Raw genomic sequence first — 12095 nt, forward strand, 5'->3', positions numbered from 1 at the left:
ATTAATAAATTCGCCCCCAAAGTTTTCTGTCTGTTAATTAGTTACATTCTTTATTCATCAAATTAAACTCAAACCATTCAGGTCTTAAAACACAGATAGTTATTTATACATACATATATATATATATATATATATATATACACATCTAGATCTATAGTCTAATGAGAACACGTTTATAATGAATAATTAATAAACAGATTCAGTTTCAATGAGTAGATTCACGGCTGTCGGGGAAACCACTGACCCACTTTACCTGGTCGTTATCCAGCCTTGGAAGGATGGATAGATCAATGGATGGATGGATGGATGAGTGGATAGATTGATAGATGGGTGGATGAGTGGATGGGTGGAGGAGGGGGTGGGCTCTCTGTCAGCGGCAGGTGCCTCCCTTTCCTCGTCCAAGGTGAACGTGTCCCAGTCAACAGGTGTCTCTGTCTTTTGAGGAACTGGTCGCGTCCCACTTGGTTTTGGGATGACGACAAAAATCATCCATTTCAAGGTGAACGGGAAACTGGAGAAGGCCGAGTTCGGATCTGACTGCTCCGCTGAGGAGGTCACAGGTGAGAGGAGGTGGACGGAGCCTGAAGTCCGACCCCCCCCCCCCCCAGGGTGATCCTCAAACTCCTGATGTAGAGAAGTAGAGCTGCGTCTCGGCCGCTGGCAGATTTAATGTGAGGTGAACGAGTCAGTAGAAGGAAAGTGAAATGAAAAGTGTGTGATGGTTTCCTGCTGCTGACTCTGTGTGAGGCCCCGACCTCCATGTGTGTGTGACAGGTCCTCAGGTCAGAGCTCTTTGTCACACAACACACTTCACCTTTGACTTGTCAACAGAGGGAGAAGATTAGAACACAGATATATGTCACGATATGAGATCAGCTCCATGTTAGCAGACGGGACATGGACCAAAGAAATCAGAGCAGACGTTAAAAGATGGTTTCAGTTGTTTGAGGAAGTTCTTCTCCTCCGGTCTTGAATCTAGGACCTGGAGAGTCGTGTAGAGAGAGAGGGACATGAACTGGTCATTAGAGACCTGTTAACAAAGCTCTTACTGGTTCAGCCTCTCGATACATCACTGGTCTCATGACTCCTCTTCTGCCTCCAGGTCACTGAGGTCGTCCTCACGTCTCCTTCAGTCTTACTTCACTTTATCTTCTGTGTCTTTTGCTGCATGTTCCTCTTTCATCGTTAGTTATTCCATCATTTCACTACTTTCATTGTGTTGTTTGTCCTTTGTGAGGATTAGAAATCACTTTGGTTCAAATCCTGTTGTTTTTATTGAGATGAATAAATCAATGTGTCGTGACTCAGACTTTAAAGTTTCTCTGACGTTGATGTAACATAAGAGAAGATCCTGTTTTCACTGAAGCTGCAGGAATGATGAGATCTTTCTATGAGGAGAATAGAAGTCCTCGTCTCTGCTGACTGATCCTGACTGTGTCTGTCAGATCTGTTCCGAGCAGCGGCGGAGGCGGGGCCTCACCACGTCCTGAAGATGTACAACAGAGAGGGAACCGTGGTGAAGATCTCCCCCCGGCTGGAGGCCAACAGCCAGGAGTCGTACTACCGGCTGGAGGTGGTGGCGTCCGATCTGCAGGGTGAGATCTCCTGCCTCTCCTCCTGTAGAGCTTCTGTAGGAACCCTTTGGATCTAAGTGAGTTCTTCCTGTGTGTGTGCAGGAGTGGCGAAGGCCTCGGACCTGGACGACATGGAGAACAGGTGAGCTGGTCCTGAGCCGTGACTTCCTGCTGGTCTGTGTGCAGAGGACTCACTGGTGTGTCCTGCCTGCGTCTCCAGGCTGCAGCAGCTGGAGAGCAGAGTCCTCCAGGACGTGGGGGGGGCTCCGGACATCATGAGCGAGCTGAAGAGCCACGTGGACTCGTTCAAGAGGAAGCTGGAGGTTCGTCACACATGTGATCCAGTGAGCTCAGGAGACAGCTGATCCTCCAGCTGCTGATCTGCACCAGGAGATCTTTAGACTATGACATGAATCCAAACCTGCAGCAGTGGACATAGTTTCTCTGTATTGTCATAAAAATCTAATTTCTTTATCTCTTTAATCTTGATTATAATAATAATAAACAAAGATAAAACCATATATCCACTATAAAACCCAAACTGAATGAAGTTAACGTCGTATGAGAAGTTGTTTCTCTCCTCTCAGAGCGTGGAGCACCTGAGCTGGATCGGTCTCTTCAAGGACGATGATGGAGACCAGCATCTCGCCCTGTCCCCCCCGAAGCCCAGGACGCCTCAGCTGAGCTCCCAGGAGGAGCACCAGCAGGTCCACAGGAAGTTCCTCAACATCAGGTGACCTGGCACCAACAAGAAGCTGGTCCAAACATATCATGTCCCAGGAGCTGCAGCTGCTGTCTCTGTCTCTCTGTCTCACTGTCTCTCTGTCTCTCTGTCTCACTGTCTCACTGTCTCTCTGTCTCACTGTCTCACTGTCTCTCTGTCTCACTGTCTCTCTCTCTCTCTGTCTCTCTGTCTCTCTGTCTCACTGTCTCTCTCTCTCCCTGTCTCTCACTTTCTCACTGTCTCTCTCCCTCACTGTCTCCTTTGTCTCTCTGTCTCACTGTCTCTCTGTCTCACTGTCTCCTTTGTCTCTCTCTCACTGTCTCTCTGTCTCTCTGTCTCTCTGTCTCCTCTGTCTCACTGTCTCTCTGTCTCTCTCTCTAACTGTCTCCTCTCTCTCACTGTCTCTCTGTCTCACTGTCTCTCTGTCTCACTGTCTCTCTGTCTCTCTGTCTCACTCACTCTCTGTCTCACTGTCTCACTGTCTCACTGTCTCTCTCTCTCACTGTCTCTCACTGTCTCTCTGTCTCTCTGTCTCACTGTCTCACTGTCTCTCTGTCTCACTGTCTCACTGTCTCTCTGTCTCACTGTCTCTCTCTCTCTCTGTCTCTCTGTCTCTCTGTCTCACTGTCTCTCTCTCTCCCTGTCTCTCACTTTCTCACTGTCTCTCTCCCTCACTGTCTCCTTTGTCTCTCTGTCTCACTGTCTCTCTGTCTCACTGTCTCCTTTGTCTCTCTCTCACTGTCTCTCTGTCTCTCTGTCTCTCTGTCTCCTCTGTCTCACTGTCTCTCTGTCTCTCTCTCTAACTGTCTCCTCTCTCTCACTGTCTCTCTGTCTCACTGTCTCTCTGTCTCACTGTCTCTCTGTCTCTCTGTCTCACTCACTCTCTGTCTCACTGTCTCACTGTCTCTCTCTCTCACTGTCTCTCACTGTCTCTCTGTCTCACTGTCTCTCTCTCTCACTGTCTCTCTGTCTCCTCTGTCTCACTGTCTCTCTGTCTCTCTGTCTCACTCACTCTCTGTCTCACTGTCTCTCACTGTCTCTCTGTCTCACTGTCTCACTGTCTCTCTGTCTCACTGTCTCACTGTCTCACTGTCTCTCTGTCTCACTGTCTCTCTGTCTCACTGTCTCACTGTCTCTCTGTCTCACTGTCTCACTTTCTCACTGTCTCTCTGTCTCTCTATGTTACTGTCTCTCTGTCTCTCTGTCTCTCTGTCTCACTGTCTCTCTGTCTCACTGTCTCACTTTCTCACTGTCTCTCTGTCTCTCTATGTTACTGTCTCTCTGTCTCTCTGTCTCTCTGTCTCACTGTCTCACTGTCTCACTGTCTCTCTCTCTCACTGTCTCTCACTGTCTCACTGTCTCTCTCTCTCACTGTCTCTCTGTCTCCTCTGTCTCACTGTCTCTCTGTCTCACTCACTCTCTGTCTCACTGTCTCTCACTGTCTCTCTGTCTCACTGTCTCACTGTCTCACTGTCTCTCTGTCTCACTGTCTCACTGTCTCACTGTCTCTCTGTCTCACTGTCTCACTGTCTCTCTGTCTCACTGTCTCACTGTCTCACTGTCTCTCTGTCTCACTCACTCTCTGTCTCACTGTCTCTCACTGTCTCTCTGTCTCACTGTCTCACTGTCTCACTGTCTCACTGTCTCACTGTCTCACTGTCTCACTGTCTCTCTGTCTCACTCTCTCTCTGTCTCTCTGTCTCACTGTCTCACTTTCTCACTGTCTCTCTGTCTCTCTATGTTACTGTCTCTCTGTCTCTCTGTCTCACTGTCTCTCTGTCTCACTGTCTCACTTTCTCACTGTCTCTCTGTCTCTCTATGTTACTGTCTCTCTGTCTCTCTGTCTCTCTGTCTCTCTGTCTCACTGTCTCTCTGTCTCTCTATGTTACTGTCTCTCTGTCTCTCTGTCTCACTGTCTCTCTGTCTCACTGTCTCTCTCTCTCACTGTCTCCTCTGTCTCCTCTGTCTCTCTGTCTCACTGTCTCACTTTCTCACTGTCTCACTGTCTCTCTGTCTCACTGTCTCTCTGTCTCACTGTCTCTCTCTCACTTTCTCACTGTCTCACTGTGCCACTGTCTCACTGTCTCTCTGTCTCACTGTCTCTCTGTCTCACTGTCTCTCTCTCTCACTGTGCCACTGTCTCTCTCTCACTTTCTCACTGTCTCACTGTTTCCTCTGTTTGTGTGTCATTGAAGTAAAAGATGTGTAAACGTCCCTCGAAGACCTTTGTGTTGTTTCTGTGGCAGCTCGCTGCAGGTGACTGAGGAGGTGAGGGAGCTTCTGAAGACTCCCATTTTTGACAACTGGTGAGAACACACACACAGACACACACACAGACACACACAGACACACACTCCTCTCACACCTGATCTCCTGGGGTCCAGGCAGTGGGAGGAGGCGGAGATGCTGGTGCTCCTCCAGCAGATGTTCACCAGCCTGGACTTCCTCACGGCGTTCCACATCGAGCTGGAGGTTCTGCAGAACTTCCTGTTCGAGGTCTACTGCCACTACAACAACATCCCCTTCCACAACTTCCAGCACGGCTTCTGTGTCACGCAGATGGTACGACACACACTCAGAGGAACCGCAGACCCACAACTGATGTTTGAAGGCCTCAGATCCCAGAGGTGTCCTGACCTGCTGTTTGTCTCGTGTGCAGATGTACGGCCTCATCTGGCTGACGGACGTCCGGAACAAGCTGGGAAGAACCGACCTGTTCATCATGTTGATGTCGGCTCTGTGCCACGACCTGGACCATCCCGGCTGCAACAACGACTACCAGGTCCCGTCCCCGTTGTCCTCCTGTCCACCAGGTCCCGTCCCCGTTGTCCTCCTGTCCACCAGGTCCCGTCCCCGTTGTCCTCCTGTCCACCAGGTCCCTTCCCCCTGTTGTCCTCCTCTCCACCGGGTCCCCTCCCCGTTGTCCTCCTGTCCACCAGGTCCCGTCCCCGTTGTCCTCCTGTCCACCAGGTCCCGTCCCCGTTGTCCTCCTGTCCACCAGGTCCCGTCCCCGTTGTCCTCCTGTCCACCAGGTCCCGTCCCCGTTGTCCTCCTGTCCACCAGGTCCCGTCCCCGTTGTCCTCCTGTCCACCAGGTCCCGTCCCCGTTGTCCTCCTGTCCACCAGGTCCCGTCCCCGTTGTCCTCCTGTCCACCAGGTCCCTTCCCCCTGTTGTCCTCCTGTCCACCAGGTCCCGTCCCCGTTGTCCTCCTGTCCACCAGGTCCCGTCCCCGTTGTCCTCCTGTCCACCAGGTCCCGTCCCCGTTGTCCTCCTGTCCACCAGGTCCCGTCCCCGTTGTCCTCCTGTCCACCAGGTCCCTTCCCCCTGTTGTCCTCCTGTCCACCAGGCCCCGTCCCCGTTGTCCTCCTGTCCACCAGGTCCCTTCCCCCCGTTGTCCTCCTGTCCACCAGGTCCCTTCCCCCTGTTGTCCTCCTGTCCACCAGGTCCCGTCCCCGTTGTCCTCCAGTCCACCAGGTCCCGTCCCCGTTGTCCTCCTGTCCACCAGGTCCCGTCCCCGTTGTCCTCCTGTCCACCAGGTCCCGTCCCCGTTGTCCTCCTGTCCACCAGGTCCCGTCCCCGTTGTCCTCCTGTCCACCAGGTCCCGTCCCCGTTGTCCTCCTGTCCACCACGTCCCGTCCCCGTTGTCCTCCTGTCCACCAGGCCCCGTCCCCGTTGTCCTCCTGTCCACCAGGTCCCGTCCCCGTTGTCCTCCTGTCCACCAGGTCCCTTCCCCCTGTTGTCCTCCTGTCCACCAGGCCCCGTCCCCGTTGTCCTCCTGTCCACCAGGTCCCGTCCCCGTTGTCCTCCTGTCCACCAGGTCCCTTCCCCCCGTTGTCCTCCTGTCCACCAGGTCCCTTCCCCCCGTTGTCCTCCTGTCCACCAGGTCCCGTCCCCCTGTTGTCCTCCTGTCCACCAGGTCCCGTCCCCGTTGTCCTCCTGTCCACCAGGTCCCGTCCCCGTTGTCCTCCTGTCCACCAGGTCCCGTCCCCGTTGTCCTCCTGTCCACCAGGTCCCGTCCCCGTTGTCCTCCTGTCCACCAGGTCCCTTCCCCCTGTTGTCCTCCTGTCCACCAGGTCCCGTCCCCGTTGTCCTCCTGTCCACCAGGTCCCGTCCCCGTTGTCCTCCTGTCCACCAGGTCCCGTCCCCGTTGTCCTCCTGTCCACCAGGTCCCGTCCCCCTGTTGTCCTCCTGTCCACCAGGTCCCGTCCCCGTTGTCCTCATGTCCACCAGGTCCCGTCCCCGTTGTCCTCCTGTCCACCAGGTCCCGTCCCCGTTGTCCTCCTGTCCACCAGGCCCCGTCCCCGTTGTCCTCCTGTCCACCAGGCCCCGTCCCCGTTGTCCTCCTGTCCACCAGGTCCCGTCCCCGTTGTCCTCCTGTCCACCAGGTCCCCTCCCCGTTGTCCTCCTGTCCACCAGGCCCCGTCCCCGTTGTCCTCATGTCCACCAGGTCCCGTCCCCGTTGTCCTCCTGTCCACCAGGTCCCGTCCCCGTTGTCCTCCTGTCCACCAGGTCCCGTCCCCGTTGTCCTCCTGTCCACCAGGTCCCCTCCCCGTTGTCCTCCTGTCCACCAGGTCCCGTCCCCGTTGTCCTCCTGTCCACCAGGTCCCGTCCCCGTTGTCCTCCTGTCCACCAGGTCCCTTCCCCCTGTTGTCCTCCTGTCCACCAGGTCCCGTCCCCGTTGTCCTCCTGTCCACCAGGTCCCGTCCCCGTTGTCCTCCTGTCCACCAGGTCCCGTCCCCGTTGTCCTCCTGTCCACCAGGTCCCGTCCCCCTGTTGTCCTCCTGTCCACCAGGTCCCGTCCCCGTTGTCCTCATGTCCACCAGGTCCCGTCCCCGTTGTCCTCCTGTCCACCAGGTCCCGTCCCCGTTGTCCTCCTGTCCACCAGGCCCCGTCCCCGTTGTCCTCCTGTCCACCAGGCCCCGTCCCCGTTGTCCTCCTGTCCACCAGGTCCCGTCCCCGTTGTCCTCCTGTCCACCAGGTCCCCTCCCCGTTGTCCTCCTGTCCACCAGGCCCCGTCCCCGTTGTCCTCATGTCCACCAGGTCCCGTCCCCGTTGTCCTCCTGTCCACCAGGCCCCGTCCCCGTTGTCCTCCTGTCCACCAGGTCCCTTCCCCCCGTTGTCCTCCTGTCCACCAGGTCCCTTCCCCCTGTTGTCCTCCTGTCCACCAGGTCCCGTCCCCGTTGTCCTCCAGTCCACCAGGTCCCGTCCCCGTTGTCCTCCTGTCCACCAGGTCCCGTCCCCGTTGTCCTCCTGTCCACCAGGTCCCGTCCCCGTTGTCCTCCTGTCCACCAGGTCCCGTCCCCGTTGTCCTCCTGTCCACCAGGTCCCGTCCCCGTTGTCCTCCTGTCCACCACGTCCCGTCCCCGTTGTCCTCCTGTCCACCAGGCCCCGTCCCCGTTGTCCTCCTGTCCACCAGGTCCCGTCCCCGTTGTCCTCCTGTCCACCAGGTCCCTTCCCCCTGTTGTCCTCCTGTCCACCAGGTCCCGTCCCCGTTGTCCTCCTGTCCACCAGGTCCCGTCCCCGTTGTCCTCCTGTCCACCAGGTCCCGTCCCCGTTGTCCTCCTGTCCACCAGGTCCCGTCCCCCTGTTGTCCTCCTGTCCACCAGGTCCCGTCCCCGTTGTCCTCATGTCCACCAGGTCCCGTCCCCGTTGTCCTCCTGTCCACCAGGTCCCGTCCCCGTTGTCCTCCTGTCCACCAGGCCCCGTCCCCGTTGTCCTCCTGTCCACCAGGCCCCGTCCCCGTTGTCCTCCTGTCCACCAGGTCCCGTCCCCGTTGTCCTCCTGTCCACCAGGTCCCCTCCCCGTTGTCCTCCTGTCCACCAGGCCCCGTCCCCGTTGTCCTCATGTCCACCAGGTCCCGTCCCCGTTGTCCTCCTGTCCACCAGGTCCCGTCCCCGTTGTCCTCCTGTCCACCAGGCCCCGTCCCCGTTGTCCTCCTGTCCACCAGGCCCCGTCCCCGTTGTCCTCCTGTCCACCAGGTCCCGTCCCCGTTGTCCTCCTGTCCACCAGGCCCCGTCCCCGTTGTCCTCATGTCCACCAGGTCCCGTCCCCGTTGTCCTCCTGTCCACCAGGTCCCTTCCCCCTGTTGTCCTCCTGTCCACCAGGTCCCGTCCCCGTTGTCCTCCTGTCCACCAGGTCCCGTCCCCGTTGTCCTCCTGTCCACCAGGTCCCGTCCCCGTTGTCCTCCTGTCCACCAGGTCCCCTCCCCGTTGTCCTCCTGTCCACCAGGTCCCGTCCCCGTTGTCCTCCTGTCCACCAGGTCCCTTCCCCCTGTTGTCCTCCTGTCCACCAGGTCCCTTCCCCCTGTTGTCCTCCTGTCCACCAGGTCCCGTCCCCGTTGTCCTCCTGTCCACCAGGTCCCGTCCCTGTTGTCCTCCTGTCCACCAGGTCCCGTCCCCGTTGTCCTCCTGTCCACCAGGTCCCGTCCCCGTTGTCCTCCTGTCCACCAGGTCCCTTCCCCCTGTTGTCCTCCTGTCCACCAGGTCCCGTCCCCGTTGTCCTCCTGTCCACCAGGTCCCTTCCCCCCGTTGTCCTCCTGTCCACCAGGTCCCGTCCCCGTTGTCCTCCTGTCCACCAGGTCCCGTCCCCGTTGTCCTCCTGTCCACCAGGTCCCTTCCCCCTGTTGTCCTCCTGTCCACCAGGTCCCTTCCCCCTGTTGTCCTCCTGTCCACCAGGTCCCGTCCCCGTTGTCCTCCTGTCCACCAGGTCCCGTCCCCGTTGTCCTCCTGTCCACCAGGTCCCTTCCCCGTTGTCCTCCTGTCCACCAGGTCCCTTCCCCCTGTTGTCCTCCTGTCCACCAGGTCCCGTCCCCGTTGTCCTCCTGTCCACCAGGTCCCGTCCCCGTTGTCCTCCTGTCCACCAGGTCCCGTCCCCGTTGTCCTCCTGTCCACCAGGTCCCTTCCCCCTGTTGTCCTCCTGTCCACCAGGTCCCGTCCCCGTTGTCCTCATGTCCACCAGGTCCCGTCCCCGTTGTCCTCATGTCCACCAGGTCCCGTCCCCGTTGTCCTCATGTCCACCAGGTCCCGTCCCCGTTGTCCTCCTGTCCACCAGGTCCCTTCCCCCCGTTGTCCTCCTGTCCACCAGGTCCCGTCCCCCTGTTGTCCTCCTGTCCACCAGGCCCCGTCCCTGTTGTCCTCCTGTCCACCAGGTCCCTTCCCCCCGTTGTCCTCCTGTCCACCAGGTCCCTTCCCCCCGTTGTCCTCCTGTCCACCAGGTCCCGTCCCCGTTGTCCTCATGTCCACCAGGTCCCGTCCCCGTTGTCCTCATGTCCACCAGGTCCCGTCCCCGTTGTCCTCCTGTCCACCAGGTCCCTTCCCCCTGTTGTCCTCCTGTCCACCAGGCCCCGTCCCCGTTGTCCTCCTGTCCACCAGGTCCCCTCCCCGTTGTCCTCCTGTCCACCAGGTCCCGTCCCCGTTGTCCTCCTGTCCACCAGGTCCCTTCCCCCTGTTGTCCTCCTGTCCACCAGGTCCCGTCCCCCCGTTGTCCTCCTGTCCACCAGGTCCCCTCCCCGTTGTCCTCCTGTCCACCAGGTCCCGTCCCCGTTGTCCTCCTGTCCACCAGGTCCCGTCCCCGTTGTCCTCCTGTCCACCAGGTCCCCTCCCCGTTGTCCTCCTGTCCACCAGGTCCCCTCCCCGTTGTCCTCCTGTCCACCAGGTCCCGTCCCCGTTGTCCTCCTGTCCACCAGGTCCCGTCCCCGTTGTCCTCCTGTCCACCAGGTCCCTTCCCCCTGTTGTCCTCCTGTCCACCAGGTCCCGTCCCCGTTGTCCTCCTGTCCACCAGGTCCCTTCCCCCCGTTGTCCTCCTGTCCACCAGGTCCCGTCCCCGTTGTCCTCCTGTCCACCAGGTCCCCTCCCCGTTGTCCTCCTGTCCACCAGGTCCCGTCCCCGTTGTCCTCCTGTCCACCAGGCCCCGTCCCTGTTGTCCTCCTGTCCACCAGGGGGCTGCTCTCTAATCGAGTTGTCCACTCTTCTCCTCACAGATCAACGCTCAGACCGACTTGGCTCTGCGCTACAACGACATCTCACCGCTGGAGAACCATCACTGTGCCGTGGCCTTCGGGATCCTGGCCCAGGTACGAGACACGTGACACGTTCAGATATTAAAAACACTTCATAAGCAAGTGAGCAGCAGGAAAAGGTGGAGAACCACAAACATGACTCAGCAAATACGTAGAAATCAAAACAATTTGGTTTTGGCAGAAAATATCAACAAATTTAAAGCATCTCCATGAGTTCCTCAATTAAAACCAGTATTTTATGTAAAATCTATCTAATATTAAAAAGATTGTAATTACTCAGAATGAAGTAATAACAGTTTCCAAAGTAAATGAAACGAGTTTCCGTTGCAGCCCGAGTGCAACATCCTGAAGAACGTGAGCAGCGAGCAGTACAGACACATCCGAGGAGGAATGATCAAGTACCACTTCTTCTTCTTCTTCTTCTTCTTCTTCTTTGTGTTCCTCCCTTGTTCCCTCACCTTCTCTCTCATGGAAGGATTGTGTGTGTGCAGGTGTATCCTGGCCACCGACATGGCTCGACACAACGAGATCCTCAACAGGTTCCGCTCCATCCAGTCGGTGTTCGACTTCAGCAACAAGGAGCACAAGGAAGTGGTGAAGACGAGAACCTTGAACCTTCTGAAAGCTTCTGTCTCCTTCACCTCATGAAGCTTCTCTCCTCTGATTGTGTGTCTCCAGCTGATGAACATCCTGCTGAAGGTGAGCGACATCTCCAACGAGGCGCGGCCGATGGCGGTGGCCGAGCAGTGGCTGGACTGTCTGCTGCAGGAGTTCTTCAACCAGGTGGGTGGTCCTCCTCACAGGAGGCGACTGGAAGAGTCTCAGACTAGTGGTGGTCAGATGAATCCTCTCTGTGTCTGATTTAAACCAGGTGGGTGGTCCTCCTCACAGGAGGCGGCTGGAAGAGTCTCAGACTAGTGGTGGTCAGATGAATCCTCTCTCTCTGTCAGATTTAAACGTCTTTACCATAGAACAGGAACTGGAAGGTGACAGAGGATTTCATTGAACCGGTTTAAGAGAGAGCGTCCAGAATCCAACTCACGCGCTGATGGAGTGTTTGTGTTTGTCTCCCCTTGGCAGAGCGACACAGAGAAACAGAAGGGACTTCCTGTCAGTCCCTTCATGGACAGGGACAAAGTCTCCAAACCGTCGTCTCAGACCAGCTTCATCCGGTTCGTGCTGCTGCCGCTGTTCAGTGAGCTCATCAAGCTGTTCCCCTGTCTGGAGGTGAGGCCTCCCAGCTGCTCTACACAGAGCAGCACACACTTCACTGAGTAGAGCTTCGTCACAGGAGTACACCTGCAACTATTCAGATTCATTCAGTCATATTCCCTTTTTTATAAATGATTGTGCAGCAACATATTCTGGAGCCGGTGCGCACAGCCCTGGAGTATTACTCCGTCATGGAGGAGGCCAGCAGAGACGAGGAGGCCCCCACGAAACCATGAGGAGGAGGAGGAGAAGGAGGAGGAGGAAGAGGAGGAGGAGGAGGAGGAGGAGATGGTGCACATTCTGTCCACATGTTTTTTTCCAGATTTGTCCGTTTTATTCTTTGCATATTTTATTATAATATAAAACAACCTGTAAGTTGATATTAAGTAGAAAAAGTTAATTTACAGGAACAATATTCCACATGTGTTATTTGGATTTTGTTTAAATGTGTGTTTGTGTTTGCAGCTCAGATTTTAATTGTTTCTAAAGATCTAAAATAAATGTGTTCTCTAGAAGAACAAAACTCTTTTCATGTAGAACAGTAAAGAACTCAAAGTGAATCAAAGTG

At 56.5% G+C, this 12095-nt stretch overlaps 1 pseudogene; it reads left to right on the forward strand.

Moving 5' to 3' along the window:
* Positions 1 to 454: 454 nt before the first annotated feature.
* On the forward strand, positions 455 to 12014 carry LOC128431316 (high affinity cGMP-specific 3',5'-cyclic phosphodiesterase 9A-like; annotated as a pseudogene).
* The last annotated feature ends 81 nt before the right edge of the window (positions 12015 to 12095 follow it).

The sequence above is a fragment of the Pleuronectes platessa genome, chromosome 24, assembly GCF_947347685.1.
Source record: "Pleuronectes platessa chromosome 24, fPlePla1.1, whole genome shotgun sequence".
Lineage (NCBI taxonomy): Eukaryota > Metazoa > Chordata > Actinopteri > Pleuronectiformes > Pleuronectidae > Pleuronectes > Pleuronectes platessa.